The sequence below is a fragment of the Anser brachyrhynchus genome (genome assembly GCF_964034855.1).
Source record: "Anser brachyrhynchus genome assembly, chromosome: 9".
Taxonomy (NCBI): Eukaryota; Metazoa; Chordata; class Aves; order Anseriformes; family Anatidae; genus Anser; species Anser brachyrhynchus.
In genome coordinates, this window is record NC_137703.1 from 15982455 (window position 1) to 16001151 (window position 18697).

At 46.4% G+C, this 18697-nt stretch overlaps 1 long non-coding RNA gene across 1 annotated transcript in view; it reads left to right on the forward strand.

The window, feature by feature from the left end:
* The window catches only part of LOC308199508, a 19269-nt gene extending 981 nt beyond the window's left edge, over nucleotides 1–18288 (forward strand). Inside the window, exons 1-2 of the long non-coding RNA XR_013954694.1 lie at nucleotides 1–3493; nucleotides 3639–18288. The exon at nucleotides 1–3493 is cut by the window's left edge and continues 981 nt beyond it. This is a non-coding gene — a long non-coding RNA (uncharacterized lncRNA). The remainder of the gene's footprint in view (nucleotides 3494–3638) is intronic.
* Nucleotides 18289–18697: the final 409 nt, after the last annotated feature.

Consider the following 18697-nt stretch of genomic DNA (forward strand, 5'->3'; position numbering starts at 1 on the left):
TGCCGATATTGTATTATGACAGGATGTTCTTTGTGCACAATCCCATCAACTGCAGCAATTTCATATCTCTAGTCCCAATAAGTTTTTATGCTCAGCACTGCCTCAAAATTTTCTTTGGCCATCCATGTAGAATTACTTTCCCCAAACTGTTGTCAACTTGGGTCATTTTGTGTTACTTGTTTGAACTTGTCAAATTTCATTTCAGGCATGGGTAGTACTTGACTCATATTTACTTCAAACTCCTCTTCCTGCAGTTCATTGCTTTCATTATTTATAGGTGTTCTTGAAAGCATATCTGCTAAGCTCCTTACTGGACCTGTATTTCACATTTAATGAGTACTTTTGCAATTTCATTACATTTTTTTCTGAAGTCCAGGTGGCTCATTGTACAATGGATTTTGCTCTATGGCTCGTAGTGCTTTATGGTCTCTTTCTACCTTGATTGAATTCTTCCCATAAACATATTCATGAAAATACTCATGATCTAAAACAATTGACAGTATTTCTTTTTCAGTGGGAGCATAGTTTTTGGTATGTTTTAGTCAGTGGTTCAGATATCATCTTGCAAGGCAGCCACTGACCAAAATGGCTTTGCATCAGCTTGGGTCTTAAGCTCCCTGTTGATGCTTCTCTGACAGTTTCTCTTTACCAAACCTTATTCTATTTCCAGATATCTTTGGGTTGTTTAGGACTTTCTGCGAGAAACATTCAGCAACGTCTCTTCACTGTAAGAAAGGAGAGGTTAGTTTACTTGAACCACTTTTCAAGGGGAGATCCTTGTGTTCAGCAGTTGTACCAAGCCTTGTGCAAGGGATCTTGGCCACTGACTATCCTTCTGTCATTGCTGCAATACTAATATTACCCAGAAAACCTGTGCTGATATTTCCTTGAATTCCCCAAAAGCCTCTTGGTCAGAGTTTTTCAAAGGTGGTCTGAGATTTTCCTAGACCTGGCAAGCTCCTTTGCTATTGAATACTTGGACCTGACTTGATTCACTTGTTCTCATCCAGCTAACAGCAAAAGCTCTACTAAAGAAGGTAAGAAAGAAGTTGTCATGTTTTGTCAATGCTTACGGTCATCCTAACATCAGATTATCTGCTGATGTTTCTTCCCCATCTTAATTCTCTGAGATCTGCACATGATATTTTAACTCTGAGACTATCTTACAGAGATGTTTGCCTGTATCTTCTATAAAAAGTTATTTAGCAAAAGCATGCATTTTTTCCATCAACCTTTCCCAGCTTCCTAGTATGAAAATTCTCTTGAATTTGGAAGTCTAGACTTGCACACTTCAAGCATGGCTGCAGGTTTGCTTTAGATGCTGTACCATTTTTTCAGGGTCTATGCAAATGTTTATTTTTTTTGTTTTAATGAAAATGATTATTTTCAGTAAACCCAGTCACCTGCTTTCTGTATGCATTTACTAATGTCTTGTTTTGTCACCCACACAAAGAGGTCCTCCTCTTTGTCACCAAATGTTGAGAGGAAACACATTTTGGAGATTCTCCACTGGTTGGTCACCATGTTGGTCTATATGCATCCATCAACTTTTCCAAACAAACTCACCAGAATTCTATTGGCCACCTGTTGGTCTGCGGAGCAAGGAGTCTCATGTTGTCTGCAAAATCCAGAAGGATTCAGAAATGCTAGTTTCATACTTGATTTAGTTTCAAGATAACCAGGTGCTCCAAATGAAGGATGTCTTGGAGGTCAGTCTCTCTACCAGACTTGTAGAGGGGCAATTTTCTGCGGGTCTGATGCAAACTCCACTTTACCTTCAGGCTTCCTGGCTACACCCAAGGGAGGGAGAGGAGAAGGGAAGGGTCCGCATGATAGAAGCAGCTGGATCTACCAGTTGACCTTGGCCACAACAGGGAGACATTGCCTGGTGGCCTGGGAGCTTTCATGAGGTCCCTGTGTAGTCTGGTGCCTGTGTTCACACCTACAGCCCCTGATCTGCTCAGAAGCTGGATGAATTTCCATGCATTTGTTGGGCTCATGCAGCTGTTTTTTTCATTTCAAATAGATTCAGCTGGTCTGCTGCTCCTCTTCCCTGTTAACGCATGTAGGATAGACCTTTCCATGTCTCTTTCCCTCAAAACCTGTGGTATCCTCCCATGCCAAGCCCTCCTGAGAAGAAAAGCAGACCCACCAAAACAAAGGTGCAGCATTTCAGGGGAAGACTCTTCCAACAGGCAGCCTCCTCCCCCAGAAGCAGGGTGCACCAAGTAGCAGAGTGGGCAACTATGAAAAAAAAAATCCGAATGTGTATTGCAAGCCTTTAAAATGGCTGGGAAATTCTTGCTTTTTTGGGAGTGACCAGTTCATTGCTTTGCTAAGTATCTTTCTAAGCCACCTCTTGTCAGAAGAAGAGAATAAATGAAAAGAGAGAAAGAGAGAGAGAGGAGAGAGAGAGAAAAAGACCTTTGCATAGCTTGAGCCTTTGTGCCGTGCATTCAGACTGATTTGTACCCTTTGTAGTCTTAATTATTTGTGAGAGCAGGATAACAGGAGTACCAAGCTCACCCATTATTTCCTGCATAAAAAAAGGCACACAGAAGCCGCTGATCGGTTTTGAATTAGCAAACATGATACTAAAAAAAAACTGGGAGGGGGGGGGGAGAGGGAGAGAGCATAAAAAAAATTCATTAATATCATCAGGGATTAGGAGGCTGATTAAAGTGTAGCTGTTAGCGTATGCAAATGAGCGATAGGCATTTATCAGAGCCTGTGCAAGCTGTCTCAGAGCTGTAAAGCCCACGTATGTTTTTCAGCTGATTAAAACAGTTTTAAGTTCTGGAGGATTTTTTTTTTTTGAGAATAAAAAAAAATTAAAAAAAGCCACCATCATCTATCCTTTTCCTTTTGGCTAAATTCCTCTAAGTGCACTCCAACCATTTCCACTTGAATGCACTCACTCTCTCTCTCTCTTTCTCTTTCGGGTAATGAGAGTTTGGGAAGGAAATGAATGCAAACTAAGCACGAGGCTTACAGCAGCTTTCTCAGCTTCCCCATGAACTTGCAGAACGAGGCCATCGGAGGCTGTGTAGAAGCGCACCCCGGCAGAACCTCCGAAACATGCACATACCGTGGTGCTGCAGCCTGTGCCCTGGGGAGAAGAAGCGGGCTGGGGGCTCTTCTTCTTCCCCCCCACATCAGTGTGGGTCTAAGCTCGGGAGAGGGATGTATAAAACAGCAGAAGAGTAACCCAAGAAGGGGCTGAACCTGGCCCACGCACATGTAATCAGAGCTCTTTTTCCTGCACCCCACGCCCCCTTGGATTTCATTGTGCTGGCCAGAGACTGCTTTTTTGGGGTTGGCTTTGCTCTGGGGTCCCCACGGGAAATCTTCCAAAGGGATTTTCCAGAAAACACTGAATTTAGCACTCTCCAGATGCCTCAGAAGGGTCAATCAACACAGACACCAAGATCTGTACTCTCTTCTGCAAACCTGCTTCCCTTAGAGCCTGCATTTCCATCTCCTTCAAGGAGGAGTGAGTAGTGACACTTTTTTTGTAATTAATTGCTATGTCTCTTTGCTATTGTCAATGTCGGGACTGTAGATGCTTCAGCAACACTACATTCAAGTTTGGTTTCCTGTCCATAATCTAAGTATTTTTTTTTTTTGTTACTTATCAGAGATCGTCTCTTAAAGCTCAGCTCAGGACCATGGTTGCTCCTCTTCTTGTGTTGCCTTTGGGAAAGGAATTTCCCAGCCTCGGGAGGCAACAAATCTGACTTTGGCAGACTGCTTTAAAAGGGAGGTGACTGGTGGAGGGGAGGGGACTTCTGCAGGAAATTCTGGAAATGTCCTAGAGCTGGGCAAATCACAGGGGAAGAGGCTAAGGATAATTTTTTGTGATTTTTCACAGGGTTCCAAATCTTACTATGTGGATCTTCAACTTAACGCATGCATGGGATATGTATCATGGTAAAGCATCACTTGGAAGAACAGTTTTTGATAACGGTCTGCCAGCTTTTCCATTATAAACCAACAAAGGTATTCAAAGTGGCTATAACTTCACTGTAAAATTTTGCTCTGTTGAAACTTGGCAAACGAGGTCCTTGCCCAAAAGCAATTTTTTTTTGTTGTGTGTTTGGAAGTAAATCAGCTTGGCCATTTATGTTCTAAAAGATTACCTCTTCTGAGTCCCAGTCTCTCGTTCTCAGGCTGGCAAAATCTCCTGGTGCTGCGGGGAGAATGCATCCAGCGTAGAGGAAGGGCTTTGTGCCTGTCATTGAACAGCGACCCCTCCGAATAACTGGGGAAGTGCTTCGGCAGGTTCTGGACCACGTCCCAGCCTGTATCCCCTCTGCAGAAGCCTGGTTATTCATTGCTGTTTTACACCATTCATCACCAACCCATCCAAGACCAGGAAGAAATACTGTCTCTGGGCAGAAAATATCAAGAAAACAGAGCAGGGCCAGCTTTGGAAGCAGCTGGTGAGTGTCTGGGTGGATCACAGTGACGGAGATGCAGTTGTGCTGGGAGATGTGGTCATCTGAGTGGTGGTGTGGGTGCAGTGCCAGCTCTGATACTGGGGAGCCATCATACGATCCCCGTTGAACTGAGCTTGAAGAGACTCAAAGGGTGTTGCTGAGAATGGTTACCTGACAAGGTGAGCTTTGTGACAGTTCAAAACAGTGTCCAGAAGCAGAACCAAGCGGCATCCTTTGAAAAATACAAGGGGAACCAGACATCACGAAGGAAGATGAAGTATCTCCAGGCTGAAGTCTTTCAGTATTTCAAACCAGCAGTCGAATGTGTGGCATCCTACAGCGATGGGGTGATGGGTGAAGATGCTCCATTGTTTATAAGTGGACTTAAAGTCTGGAAGTGATTGATCCTCGGTGTTAGTACTGAGTAGGATTCTGGAGCAGGACTGTCCCCAGTCAGTATTTGACTTTGGAGGTATCCTGTAGCTAGGTAGGATGGTCGGCTCTGGACGTCACAGGCCTTCAGAGGTCCCAGCAGAACATGGGAACTGGACACAGCACTGGTGAATGTCTGGGATCAAGTACACGGTAATGGCAATGGGTGGAGGGAAAGCTGGTGTCTTGTGGTGGTGCCGAGCCTGCCAACCCCCAGCGGCGGTGGCTATGCCCAGTTCGTGGCACTGGAGGTGGGTTACTGACCAGTGTCAATTCGTTCTTTTCTGGCTGTTCATTCTCTACCACTTTTTCCTGACTCTGCAGACCACTAACCAATTTTGCAGGTCATCTCTAAACTCATTTCCTGCACGGCAGCCTTCCCAGACCTTTTCACAGCAGTGCTGTCTGTCTTCTCCAGACCTTCCATGGGACCTGGGGGAATGGGAGCAGATCTGCCCATAACACACAGCACGGGACTGGTGCAGCATTACTGCAATGCTCTCTGCTGCATTCTTGATTCCTTCCCTGATGACAAAAAGAAGCATGAAACTATAACTGATTCTTTTTTTTTAAAGCCATAAGTGGAGAAGGAGCCGATACTGCTGTTCTTGAGTGAGTGTGTGCTCCCACCTTGAAGCCGGTGTGAAGTTGATTGTGCCACATCCAAAATGAAACAAGGAAACAACAAAGGCTTAGAGACAGGCAATACAAATACTCCAAGTGTGGCTAGAGTGATGATATTGTCTCTGTTTTTTCCTGAGAGAGAATGAATAGAAAATGAAATGACTGTAATAAACAGCATAAAGAAGGTCAAGCAGGCAATCAAATTTATTTTTTAGACAATTACAAGAGTGTCTCATTCAAAGGGACACTGAATAAACTTGAAAGGCAACAGAACTGAAACTGATAAAAAGACACTTTTGTGAGCAATTCACACATAGCTTAGGGGATTCATTGCCTCAAGATATTGCTGCAACCAAGTTCTTCAGTTACGTTACACAGAAAAAAGCCGTTACAAAATATATAAACCTCCACGTTCCAGGACTTAAGGAAGCTTATTCCACAGCAGCTTTTCTCCTTTTTAATTTTTCACATCTCCTTCTGGTATCTGTTGCTGTATGGTGACACTGGTACCGGACACTGGTGTTGTTGTGAGCAGGTCTGACAGGTCTTATGTGCCTGCATCTGGAGATGTCCATATCTCAGCTGGACCTCCAAGGGATGGCACCATGTGCTGCACTGGTGGAGCTAGCAGAAGCAGCAGGTTTTGTGTTAATGAGAAGATTGGGACTGTTAACTTCTCCTGAGGCTGGATGCCTGTTTCAGGACAATGCTGTAACTGGCAGCTCCCACGCTAAGGAGGAGATGTGCCCAAGGGGTGCTGTCTGCCTGTGGAGCAGAGGAAGAGCTGGGAACGTGAGCGTTTCTCCCCTCCCTCCTTGGGCCACCCTGACCTTTGGGTGCAGGGTGAGCACTGTGCCAATGGGTGCCCCAACAAGCCAAGACACAACTTGATTTTTTTTAGCTTTTTTTTAAATTAAAAGAAGGTAAACCTTTGCTCAGTGGCAGAAATCAGAGGATCACACACAAGGCTTTTGGAGGAGCCCATGGACTACCCTTCTCTCTCCACCATGCAATGGGACATAGCTCTGTGAAGACACCCCAAAACCATGAAGTATGGTCTCCAGGCAGAAGTGGAGAAACTTTTGCACTGGAAATAGGCTGAGCTCATCATCTGCAAACCACCTTGCCATTCCCAACCCAGACGTCCTATGTGCTGAATGGAGCAGGCAAAATAGCGTGTAAACGGTATGTGACTGGGGACCTTCTTCCCTGGCTCAGGCAAACAAACACCTTAGTTATGGCATTTAGCAACTTCTCAGTCTTTCACCTTATGACAGTTAATGTTTTTGGGTGTGTATCTGCATGGAGTCCTCAGGTAAAAAATGATGTGTAAGACTCACAATTGTCTGCAAAACACACAATGCTGCTCTCCAGCAGGTTACAACTATGAAGTTTTTGCAGCTTTGCTCGCAACCAACTTATAAGTGTCCTTCCCCCCTCTGCCCCCCATTTTTTCTGATGTTAAATAACAGCAATCATTTTTTTCTGACGTGTCATTTCAGAGTAGCCACTTGCTCAAGCAGGCCATGGGACAGGCAGTGGACGCAATGGTTGTCCATCTGCCACGGCTGATGCCTGGTGTTCAGGGGAGGTCTGGCGCTAATTTCATTCTGCTGAGCTTCTCTACGTGGCAATATGGAGACATGAGCAGCTGCTGAGACAGGACAGGAGAAGAAAGAAGCTCAGGAAGAAATACAGCTCAACTTCTAAGCATTTTTGGATCTCTCTAGTGGCTGGCTGCAGCCTCGTGGAGCTGGCAGATGAAATTGGAGTCCAAGATGTATTGCAGTCATTCCGCCAAGGAAGTGCTAACAACAGGAAACACAATGCAAATATAATCGAGGTCATCAGGCCCCTTTCCTTGCATAAGTGCTTAAATATGTGCTTGTATTGCAGTTACTTAACTGTAATTGCTCAGGGCAAATGTGAGCTCAGGTCTTTATGATCACTGAGCATGCATTCTTCCTTCAGGTGATATATTGGTTTCTGGCCCTCCTTGGGCACGCCCTGTAAATATTTACGTGCCTCTAGTCAACTGGTTTGTGTATTTATTCAAAGAGATGACTATTACTATGCAGGGGAATGAGTTTTCAAAGCTTCTTACAAATGTGTTGTGACCTGCGTAGATGGTACAGGGGACAGTGACAGATGCTGGTGACACATGCCAAAGATGTCTCTCGGAGGGATCTGGAGGTGATTTTTTCCTTTTCTTTTAGGTGGGGAAAACCTGCTTTGAGTAACCACTCAGTGATGTTATAATTGCCACCCTTGAAAAGACACAGAATAGTCACTGATGTAACTAGGCTCTGCCAGATGGCCTCCTTGGTCCCTCCAAACATCATAGCTGCTTTCAGCCCTCTTGCAGCTGGCAAGGGGGTGGCCATCTGTGGCACTGATAGTTAGTAAAGATGAGGCGATCATTTTTACAGCTAGCTGCGCTGCAATGGGACAACAGAGTTGCTAAAGAATATTTACTAAAAGGCAGAATGCTTGTTAAAAAATATATGCAAGCACACATAATTACAACAGCGTATCATGCTTTCATTTTGCAGCTTTCTTGATAACTTCTGGCAGAGCTCTCTGGCAGGGAGAGCGTGGGTTAGTGAACAAGCCATCCGTGTGTCCTTTCCCATCCTTGATGTGCCAAAGAATTGGATACAGCCCCAGCTGAAGCTTTGTTCTTGGTTTAATGTGCAGATGCTGCTGGCATACTTATGTTTTTCCCAAATGCCTTGCATCACCCAGACCAGGTCGGAGGGACCAGATACTGGAGGACAAGGTGGAGAGGACTTCTCCAGAGTACACCCCACTAGCATGAGCCAGGTTGTGGAGGGCACCTCCTGGGCCTGCACAGGGGCAGCAGCTCTGCTCTCCCTTGTATGCGCCTTGCTGGGCAGAGCTGCTCGCCAGAGGGGCCTGTCTGTCTTTGTGGACAGACGCCCAGGCAGATGTGGAAGATGCACAGGTAAGACACAATTTTCAGACTCACGGAGTGATGCATCTCGGACTAAATGCATGCTGACCTGCTCTGACTACCGCAAAATTCTCATGCTTGTTCACTTTCCTTTTTCTTTAATACAAGAAATCCTTAGGGGGACATCCGTGTCTCTTTCCCTTACTTTTCGGGCTCCTGAGGCATTCTACCTGATTTGCCCTGATGCAGGCTAAGAAACACTATGGTCTGGCCTCAGTATCCGCACAGATCTGGGGCTCCACCATGGCACACAAAGGAACCACCCATCTCTGGAATCCATCTTCTGCACACCCATTTCTTGTTATTTTTCCACTCTTCCTGGCACTGTTTTGTTATGTGGGGAAACATGCGAGGTGAGGCTGTATGTGACCGCACGTCATGTCGGGTACCGATGGAGCTACCGGGGGCACCAGAAGGCTGGGCATGGTCCCGCGCCACTCGGGAGCGCTGCAGGGGGACATCACCTGGCTGCACGGTAGGTGGGACATGGACGGGAGTTGGATGGAGTGGTCTATTCCTAAGCCTCCGCAGATACCCCAGAGAGATCAGCCGGGTCGTGGCTGCCAAGCCTATGGTGTCAAAGACCAAGTTTCTGTAACAAGGAAAAGCTCAGTTCATCTTGCGTGGAGAAGCATGTCTGCTTTGCGTACGTGCAAAATATAGGCTGATTGTACATGTGCAAACAGAGCTCTTGACCCCTCCATGAAGATTTTCTGCTCTCACAGCGACTGCCGCAGCAATTGTCTCAGCGACAAAATTGTTTGAAGAGTTCAGGAGAAATGTGAAGTTCATCAGCACCGGTAAGAACTCCCATCACTGCCTCTGAGGGGAATATGGGTGTTGCAGAGGCACCCATAACCCTACAGGATTCCATATATTAATATTTGCACCCTTACTGTTCCCAACAGGCTCTTCAAGGAGGAAATTGGTGTCTATGCGGATGCCAGCACAGGGTGGCAGAAGCCTGGGAGCCGAGAGCAGCCTCACCTAGTGCCGTGGTGGGTGGCGGGCCCCGGGGAGGAAAGGGGAGCTGCTTGGTGCCAGCCTGGAGGCAAAAGCAGGCACTAAGCTCAGACGGCTTCTGCGCCATCCCAAGCAGATGATCCTTTCTCCCTTGAAATTCTTCTTTCAGCTAATACATGTTGCAAATAGTTTAGCTCTAGTTTTGCTGTATGGCCTTTTGCAAATTCAATTACAAACCCTCTTTTCTTGCCACAGTTGGAATTGTTCTTAGCCTAATATCTTGTTTGTCAGGGTTTTGTTTTGTTCTCCTTGCAGCCCAAGATGTCCTTGTTCTAAGTCGTAGCATCTCCTCCGCCTCACGGCCCTGCTACCTTTGCGTGGAAAGCTTCTGCTGCTCTAAAGATACCAAAAGGTTTTAATTACGATTAAGCCAAGTCGTTTCTACAGTTTCTAGCTGTAAATAAACAGCCTGTTTTGGATAATGGAGGTAATGGATTGCATTTCAACTCTACTTCTAACCTCTGATTTTTGCTTGTAATATTTTATGTGGTTAAATCAATTTTTTCTGCCGTTGACTGTAGCCTTTCTTTTTATTTTCTTTTCCTTTTCTTTTTTAAACTTGGTTGTAAAGCATGTGTTTCATCACATCCTTGCTACCCTAGGACATGCCTGTTGTAGTTAAAGTAGGTTGCAGTCATGCTCCCTTTCAGAGGGGTCTGGAATTGCTGGGAGAATTTTTGTTGTTTCCTCCCATTGCTATTAAAGAAAGAAAACGTGTTACTGGTTTGTGAAAAGCCAGGTAAAAATGAGAGATGTCGAGAAGATAACCATTGGCAATGGCGAAGCGAGGTGTGTTTTCAGGGTTAGAGCACATGAGCCGCATGCGGGCAGGGGTGGGCTGGGGCTGTGCAGAGCCCCCGGGGATGGGGGCGATGCCCCAGGGGGGCTGCGTGCTGGCTGTCTTCTTCTGAGGGCTCCTCCCTTGCTCTCTGCATAAAGACAAAATTTCTTGTTCCTTGGATGCTTGATTATACTCCAAACAGAGAGAAGTTTAGTGGGAGGGCTCTCTTGACGATACGAGGACTGGCTTTTGGGTGTCTATCTTAAAAAAACCTCCATTTTTGGTTACAACCTGTCCATATGGCCTCAGTTACCTCCAGGCTATGAATCTGCCCACCAGCTGACTGCTGTGCCTTGTGTTGTTAAATGCTCTTTACTTTCAGAGTTGCTCTAAACATGTTTTACTAGGGCAAAGTGACTTTTCCAGGTAGGGAACTCACTGTGATTATTTCAGTGCATAGGAAACATAATACGTATCCCCAGTACAAACTGTCTTAAGCCAGCAGAGGAGTTATCCTCATGGAGTATTTCCATTTAGGTCACTTAAAGCCTCAATTAATTAAATACAGCTATGTGATTTCTTTCTAAAATTTAATCCACAATCCAGATTTTTGATTAAAATACACACAATTTACATCAGCTCTTGACAGTGACCACACTGTGGTTTTCAAAACAGCATCCTCAGATGTCGCTGCTATTGACTCGAATTGTTCTTCACTGTCTGTGCTACGATTGTCCATCTCCTGCCTCGAGCACTGCCCCAAGTGCAAACAGCTCCTTTTTTTCTGGCTAGCTCTGCGGATCCACCCTCCTGCCTGCTGTCCTGTGATGAGCAAAGTCACAACTGCAGGCCGGTAAGAGAAGGGAATGCTGTTCATCCTGCTCAGGGGCTGCACACGAGTGTCAGCGGTGGATGGCATTGGATTAGGTTGAATGTTTCTGCTTTGGGTCTGCACAGCATGATTGCAAGCTGTCCTAGCAGGAAGAAGAAAAAAAAAAAAAAAAAGAAAAAAAAACAGGAAAGAACAGAGATATAGAGAATTTCCATATGCATTTTCACAACTAGAGTGCCAACTCCAGAGCCTGTATGAACAAGAGGGTTGTATGTGTACCACTTTAAAGACCTGCCTAGCATTATTCTCCAGTACAGAACCATTAACTCCTTTTTAAGCCAATAATCAATGAGTATCTAATTTGTTACATTGACATTTTTGCTGGTTTCATCCAAACGACTTAATTAACAGCAAACCGCTTCCTTTCCGCACATAAGAGTGAGGGGGCCTCAGCAACCAGATAAGTTTTGACCTTTGTTGAGAAAACATCTGGATGAGGTTAGGGCTCGGATCTCTCTGGTCAAAGACCTGGTGTTTGCTCGGACACACCTGATGGGTCCAGGAATGCAGTGGTCTTGGCAGCGCAACTGGAAGTGGCCAAATGGGGAGTGAAGGAGTTAAAAACAGAGCAAATCCCCAGCCTGGATCCTCTTCCCTGGCTTGGAGCATCCCTCTGTCTTAATCTCTACAGCTGCAGCTTGTCCAGGAGTCCCTGGGACCTGCACTCTGCTAATTGAAGTGCATTTGGATCAAAGCTTTCTCGGTGTGAAGTGCAGTTTTCCTTCATGAAACATCATCTCTAACGCACCTCACGATGATGCTATCGTCAGATAGGGTCAGGGTGAAAAGAGGAGCATAGAAATATCATCGAGGTGTACCTCGAGGTGCAGCACTTGCTTTAATTGCTTCTGGAGCTCTTCACCTGAGCCTCATCAGTATGGCTAATTCTCAAAGAAACGAGTACAGAGGCGAGTACGGAAGTGTACTCAATTTATTGCCCACAAGAGATGGTCGAGTTGTTTTCTCTTTGTTATGAAGATTGATAAGAGACCCTGGGTAAAGCCTGGGCTGCTCCTCAGCCTCCCTCCCACCCTCCTGCTGGCGGTGGAGGCTGGCTGCTGTGCGCAGTGGCAGCACCCAGGAGGGAAGCAGGGACCTGGGCCTCCTTCTCCTTACATTGTGGCAGTGCTTCAAGCTTTAATTAATAGCTACAGTTTGTGTTTATTATCCTAAGGAACATTTTTTATTTTTCCCCTGTGGAAAATTTTGGGGTACAAAGGAAATGTTTTACAGATGGGGATGGGAGGATGCTCAAGCATGCAAAGAGATGTGCTGGTGTACTGCAAGGAGCCAAAGCAAATCACGGACGAGCAGGTATCCCCTGTGCTGTGGGGTGGACATTTACCGCTCACCCAAGGGACCAGTAGAATAACCTGAGACACCTCTGGGCACCTTCAGCCACCTGCCTGCCCAGCACAGCCTCGCAGGGACTTCCCTGCAAGCTCCTCAGCCAGCTCCAGGCTCAGCTTGTGCCCAGCACCTTTGGGTGCCTCCACACCCTGACGTCCCCACAGCACCAGTGTTTCTGCAAGTCCCTCACCAGCCCCACTCGGATGGGTCCTCAGGCTGAGGAATCCATCCCAGCCCAGGGGCTGCTCTGTGGCCACGTTGGCCTCTTTACTGTTATTTATCTTATCTTATCTTATCTTATCTTATCTTATCTTATCTTATCTTATCTTATCTTATCTAAATTTTTCCAAGGAGCACCGCAATTGCAATATTTGGGAGAGCACATAGGCTCCACATTTAGTTTGTCATTTTTTGTGGCAGGTCCCATCTCTTCTTAGTTGTGTACCCTTCTGGATCCCCTATGCTTTCCTTTAGTCCTAAGTAGTGCAATCCCAGCAAAAATTAATAATGTTATCCCTCTGACAAAATAGATAGTATATTGTTATCAGCCTTCTGCCATCACCTTGAGTAAATGAGTTTAAAAATAGCCGGAATAGCAGAGCCAATTGGTTGTTCTGACCCCCACAGGTGTGAGAAGGGACTTGGGTGGTGCTCTGCACCCCGACCCCTGCCCTGAAGGGGTGCTGGGGGTGCTCCAGCTGCAGGCCATCGGACGCAGCTCACTGTCGTGCAGCCCTGTCTGGTGGGGTGCTTCTGTCAGTGTTGCTGTCAGACACTGGACATGGAGGAGGCCTCGTGGCCCCAGAACATGCATCTGGATTCCAGCAGGCTAAAGCAATGCAGGCAAAGCCTGTGGTGTAGGAAGAAAAGGTCTTGGGACATCATCTGGGGAAGGCATTTAGGCACAGAGATTGTAGTGTTAAAAACACTACCAGGAGCATTAAGTATCCATAACAAAACCAGGACTTTCTTGTTTGACTCCCCATCAACGGGGGATGATGCTGTTCAAGGAGCCCTGGAGTAAGATGTTATCAGTGCACGTGGAAAAGCCGAGCTGCTTATGATGAACTGCTTACAACAGGCTGTGGGCGTGCAGTAAGGTGCAGTGGTGTGCTTTTCAGGACCTAAATAACCTATCGACACATTGCCAGTACTGGAATTTCATAATATTTCCAGTCTCTGGCCATTTCAGGAGATGCCAGAAGCTCTGGTCCCAGCAGCAGGGACTGGATGAGGATGGGGAGGAGCCTTGACAAGCATCCAGGCACTCCGAGGGTGGTTCCAGACATCTTCCCTTCTCTTTCCCAAACCGAACCTGCTGGTAAGATCCAATGCAAAGTGGAAATAATCCAGGGCTGGGAAGATGTCATGTCACCTCGGGCAGCAGGGCTCAGCCATCACCTTGCTCTCCTTGGACTGCCTGGGGGCAAAGGGCACATCGGCAGTGCCCCTGCGGTGAAGAATTAGCAGGCAAGAAAAACAATCCTTTTGCTACCCTCATGTTTGTGGTACAAAGAACACATGCCAGTGCTTGCTACTGTACAACTGAAAGGATGATTTTGGTTTTCAAGTTGTAAGTGACCTTGATAAAAATGATTTATTCAAAGGAATGCAATAGCTGCCACCTGCTGTGGGGTGGTCACAAGATTTTGCAGAAGGTTACCCCGGTCCCCATGTGATTGATGGCAATTTGAGGCCAGCAATGGGATTTGAACCCAAAGCCAGCTCACTCTATAAGCAACAGGTTTTAAAAATTCTCACCCTCTGGGTCAGCCTGTGGGGGATATTTTTCTGAAATGTTTCCCAGTGCTGTTTCCCAGGAGGTGTTTGAAGGAACAGCATTGTCCGACTCGCAGTGGGGCTGTGGGTGGCCACATCCCTTCCGTGTTCCCAGGGACCGTGGGAGCCCATATCCCTGATGGGGGGACATGCTGGAGCCTCCAAAGGATTTTTAGGTTCCCCCATTCCCTCAGTGCCAGTAGAGGTCTCCAGGGCTCTGCTGTGGGGGCAGCCTGACATGTAGGGCTCTGTTTGATGGCGTGTCCCAGCATTCACGGCCAGGTGAGCTCCAGCTGTGGAGCTCCTACAGCCCCAAACACCTCCTCTAATGAACCCCATAGCAGCTGCCTCGCAGTCTGTCCTACCCCCGCAGCGATGTCCTCAGGGGCCTGTGCCACCAAGTGGCATGTGTCGGTGTCACCTGTGCTGAGGACCACCTGGGGGAAAGTGTCCCATGAACAAGACTCTCTGCTTGCAGCATCAAGGGCTGCCATCTCCACAGGGCTGGCTGGATGGCATGACTTCTCTATCGCTGTCCTTTGGGTTTATCCCCCTGCCTGTGGATTAGCACCACCAGGAAAGCTTTTTTTTTTTTTTTTTTTTTTTAAGCCTTCATCCTCATCTGCTGCCAGGCGTTCTGGTGCGACTGCTTTTGCTTTTAAGTGCCTTGCATCGGTATACAGCTATTTACGGTGCCTGTTTCTGCTCTCCCAACAGTGTAAATCAAGATTAATTCCACTGAAGTTTATGGAGTTACGCCAGTGTAAAACTGACTGATAAGAGATTCAGGCCATTATCGTTGGGTTTGTTCACTTGTTTGTTTGAAATTATGTGTGTTGCTGTGGAATGATAAAACACATGGATTCAAAGGCAGGTTCACTGCAAAATACAATTCAAAAGGTTTTTGACTTCACATAATACAGCAAAACAATCACTTACAGCAGTTAATATTTTACTGTGGAGTAGTATCACAGAGTTTGGAGAAGGAGAGGAAAAAAGAGTGAGGCACAGAAGGAGGAGAAAATGGAAGTTTCATTGCCCACTGCCAAGGCAGCGATGGCAAAACCAGGGTGCTGTAAAATTTCCTATGTTTTTGCAAATTTGTTTTGCAAAAGAACCCACTGCAAATCAATGCTACAGCAGGACAGAGTCAGCTCACCAGCTCCTGGGCTGTTAAATCCGCTCCAGAAGAGCTGGTGTCTCACCTGTGGCTTTTGCACCCACATCTTCACCTCCCTAAACACAGTGAAAACTGAGGCAGTAGCCTTGTCTCTGTGCTTGCACCAGTGCCTCAATATATGCTGCGTGCTGGGGAATGAGGCATGGGAAGCCACTGTTTTTATTCCCTCATGTTCTACAAAGCAAATGGCCAGTGGATAAATAATTCAGATTTCTTTCCATGCTATTCCTAAAGAGATTTTAGCTGACATCTGGTTGCATGCACCTAGTATCAATGCAATTTTCTCTTCTTTGTGGGGATCGTAGTTCCTGTTCTTCCACCTCCTGTCCGATGCACATTGGCCCTGCCGAGCTGCTCTTCTTCTTGCCAGATGTCTGGTTGGAACAACCTGTCCTTCAGCATCTGCTGGCTTCCCTAGCACATCCCTTGAGTGATGGCAGTGCCAGCATTTCGGCTCCTTGAATGCAGAGATATTTCTCCCAAAGAACTCCGAGCTGTTGACAGGTGGGTTTGCTCTTACACAAATATATTTATAAATTAAAATAGTGGGATTCAATTTTCTGTGGCTGCTAATGATCTCACTATTTGCACACATACATACAACTCTTCTTTTTCTAATTTTAGCATGACTAATGCATTACTGTCTAGGTTTATGTCAGTAAATGTTAGCTGCTCTGCACAGTTGAGAAATCAGGAAAAGGCAGGTTTCAGGATTACTTGTGGCTTCTTGTGTATACGCTCAGTACAAAGTGTTTAATTGCAAGACCACATAGTGCTTTTCCTCCTTGGCTGGGCAGAGGAGGCAGTGGGGGGGTCACAACTTGAAGTTTGACATTTCCCCCGTCGTTCAGCGTGAAGCTACAGGACACCTCCGTGGGGGTGCTGAGAGCTGCTGACTTTGGCGCTCAGGTCTCACGCTTTTGTTGGTGTGGAGAGGCATGTTTCTGTCCAAAAATGGGTAATGTGTGGTGTTGGTGCTCTGCCAGACAGTCACTCGTGCACAAGGTGGAGCTTTGCCCTCCTGTGTCTGTGCACCCATAAATGCCCTTGGACACCAGTGTCCTGGTGCCATATCCATGTTACTGCCAACCAAAGGATCGAGCCACGCTTCCAAAGCCTGGCACTCCACACGGGGAATTTTTGGTTGGCTCCGTGGGCCCCGCTGGCATCCATCTCTCTCCACCAAAGCTGCCGGTGCTGGGTGCTGGCTGGAGATGTCCTTGTGGACTTGCCCAGAGTACAGCACTGGCACAGGCTGCCCAGGGGAAGTGCAGGAGCCTCCTCCCTGGGGATCTCCAAAAGCTTATGGAGCGGAGATGGGCACCAGCTCAGCAGGGGTAGGACCAGAGGTGCCTCCACCACAGCCACTCTGCGGGTCAGTGCTGCAGGGCTGTTCCCTGTGCTCCTGGGGTAGATACACGGCAAAGGACGTCTGTCCCTGCCTCTGCCTTTGCCTAGAGGAGTGAAAAGGGGTGAGGGAGAGGAACCCCAACAGACCTTTGCTAGTGGTCTAGACCCAGCACTGTCCAGTGCCGGTGCTCTCCAAAATAACCACTGTGTGCAGGGGTGATTTTCACCCCGTGGCACGGAGCACACATGGCCACGCGTCCTTAGCACACCGGGAAGGGGCCCCTGCATTATCCCAATGCCTGTCCCCCCCGTCTCGGTGCTCGCCTGTGTAATGTTCTTCCCTTACAAATTTCATCTCGCCGCACTGTGCATCCAAACGATTCCGTGATGGAGCGCACAGGGAAAAAAAATTATAATGCCATTAAAAGTTATCATAAATTTCAGATCAGCATCACTTTTAATCCGATACACAATTTTACTGCCTCTATAAAGTAGGTGATTTGCAGTGGTCTGAGGCGTCTCCTGGCGCGTTTTACTTCTTTTTAAATTAAACACACCAACTTTGTGCTGAATTCAGAGTGCGGACATAAAAAAAGGGGTAAAAAGGAGAGGGAAGGGACATCAGATGGGAATTGCAATTGAATCTTTATATATGCCATCTTGGTACTGTGGTACTAAATATAGTGCCAGGTAAATAGATGTGCTGAAATATTCAGAATAAAAAACAAATGTTCCGATAGCAGAGAAACTGAGCATGGAAAATGTCTCCCTTGCTGCTGTGCTTTGGAGGCTAAAATGCTGTTGTTTAAAACACTCTGTGCTGGAAGATCTCGTGTATCTCATACATTAAATTATATGCTGTGTACACACAAACATCTATTTTATTTTCCATATTATGTGGTTTCTAACCCCACCATGGAGCGAGCTGTAAACCCAGAATATCCAATTAATATAAATATGACATCGTGCCATTTCTGCTATGAAATTTTTAGGAGCAGAAATGTAAATAGACAGCATTTCATGGAGAAATATTTGAAATGAAGATCAGTGATAAGGTAATTACGTGCCAGCGATGAACATTTCACCTGCTTGTAGACCCGTAGGTGTCACCAGACAAGAGTACTGCCACCACCTGATGGGGTCATCCCCATCACCACGTGTCCACCCCTGTGGTCCCCCACTTCTGGGCCTGCAGCTTGCAGCCGATCTAATGCACATCTTCTGGAAATGTACCCAGTCTTCGCTCATGGTAAATGAAGAATTTACTGGCGGCTTTGTTAAGATATTCACTGTATTAAAAAAAAAAAAAAGGAAAAAAAAAAGAGCAAAATATTTCACCACAGTGATTCAGAAAGGTCCATCTCTGCTGTGACTCACATGAGTATTGTAAACTTGAAAAAAAAAAAAAAAAAGGTTAGATTCAAGTTTTGTGAATTCTTTTTTTCAGCCAGTACAGCGGGATCATCTCAGCTATTAAAGAGTAATCACAAGGCTCTGCAAAGCTGCACCAGCAGAACACGTGGTCAAAAAAAATAGCCTAGAGAAAGAACATATACATTTCCTGCCTCTTCCTCCACTCTTTTTCTGGACTGGGAGATTTTGATTTGCACAAATTAACCTTTGCCAGCGATGGCAAGAACCCACCCAAAGCAGCCACGTTTTGTGAAGCATTCCCCCAGTGGCTTTTGTTTCCAGCTGACCACTGGGTGACCAGTGCAAAAACAACTTTTCAGGCAATTTCAGTGAATTAGATGTAAAGTGACCGATTTATATAGCCAAAGAGATGTCTGTCCCTAGGTTGAGCCAGCCTCGTGCTGAGGATGTGTCGCAATGCCACTGGCGTTGAAATGATGGTTTATTTTAACCAGCACAG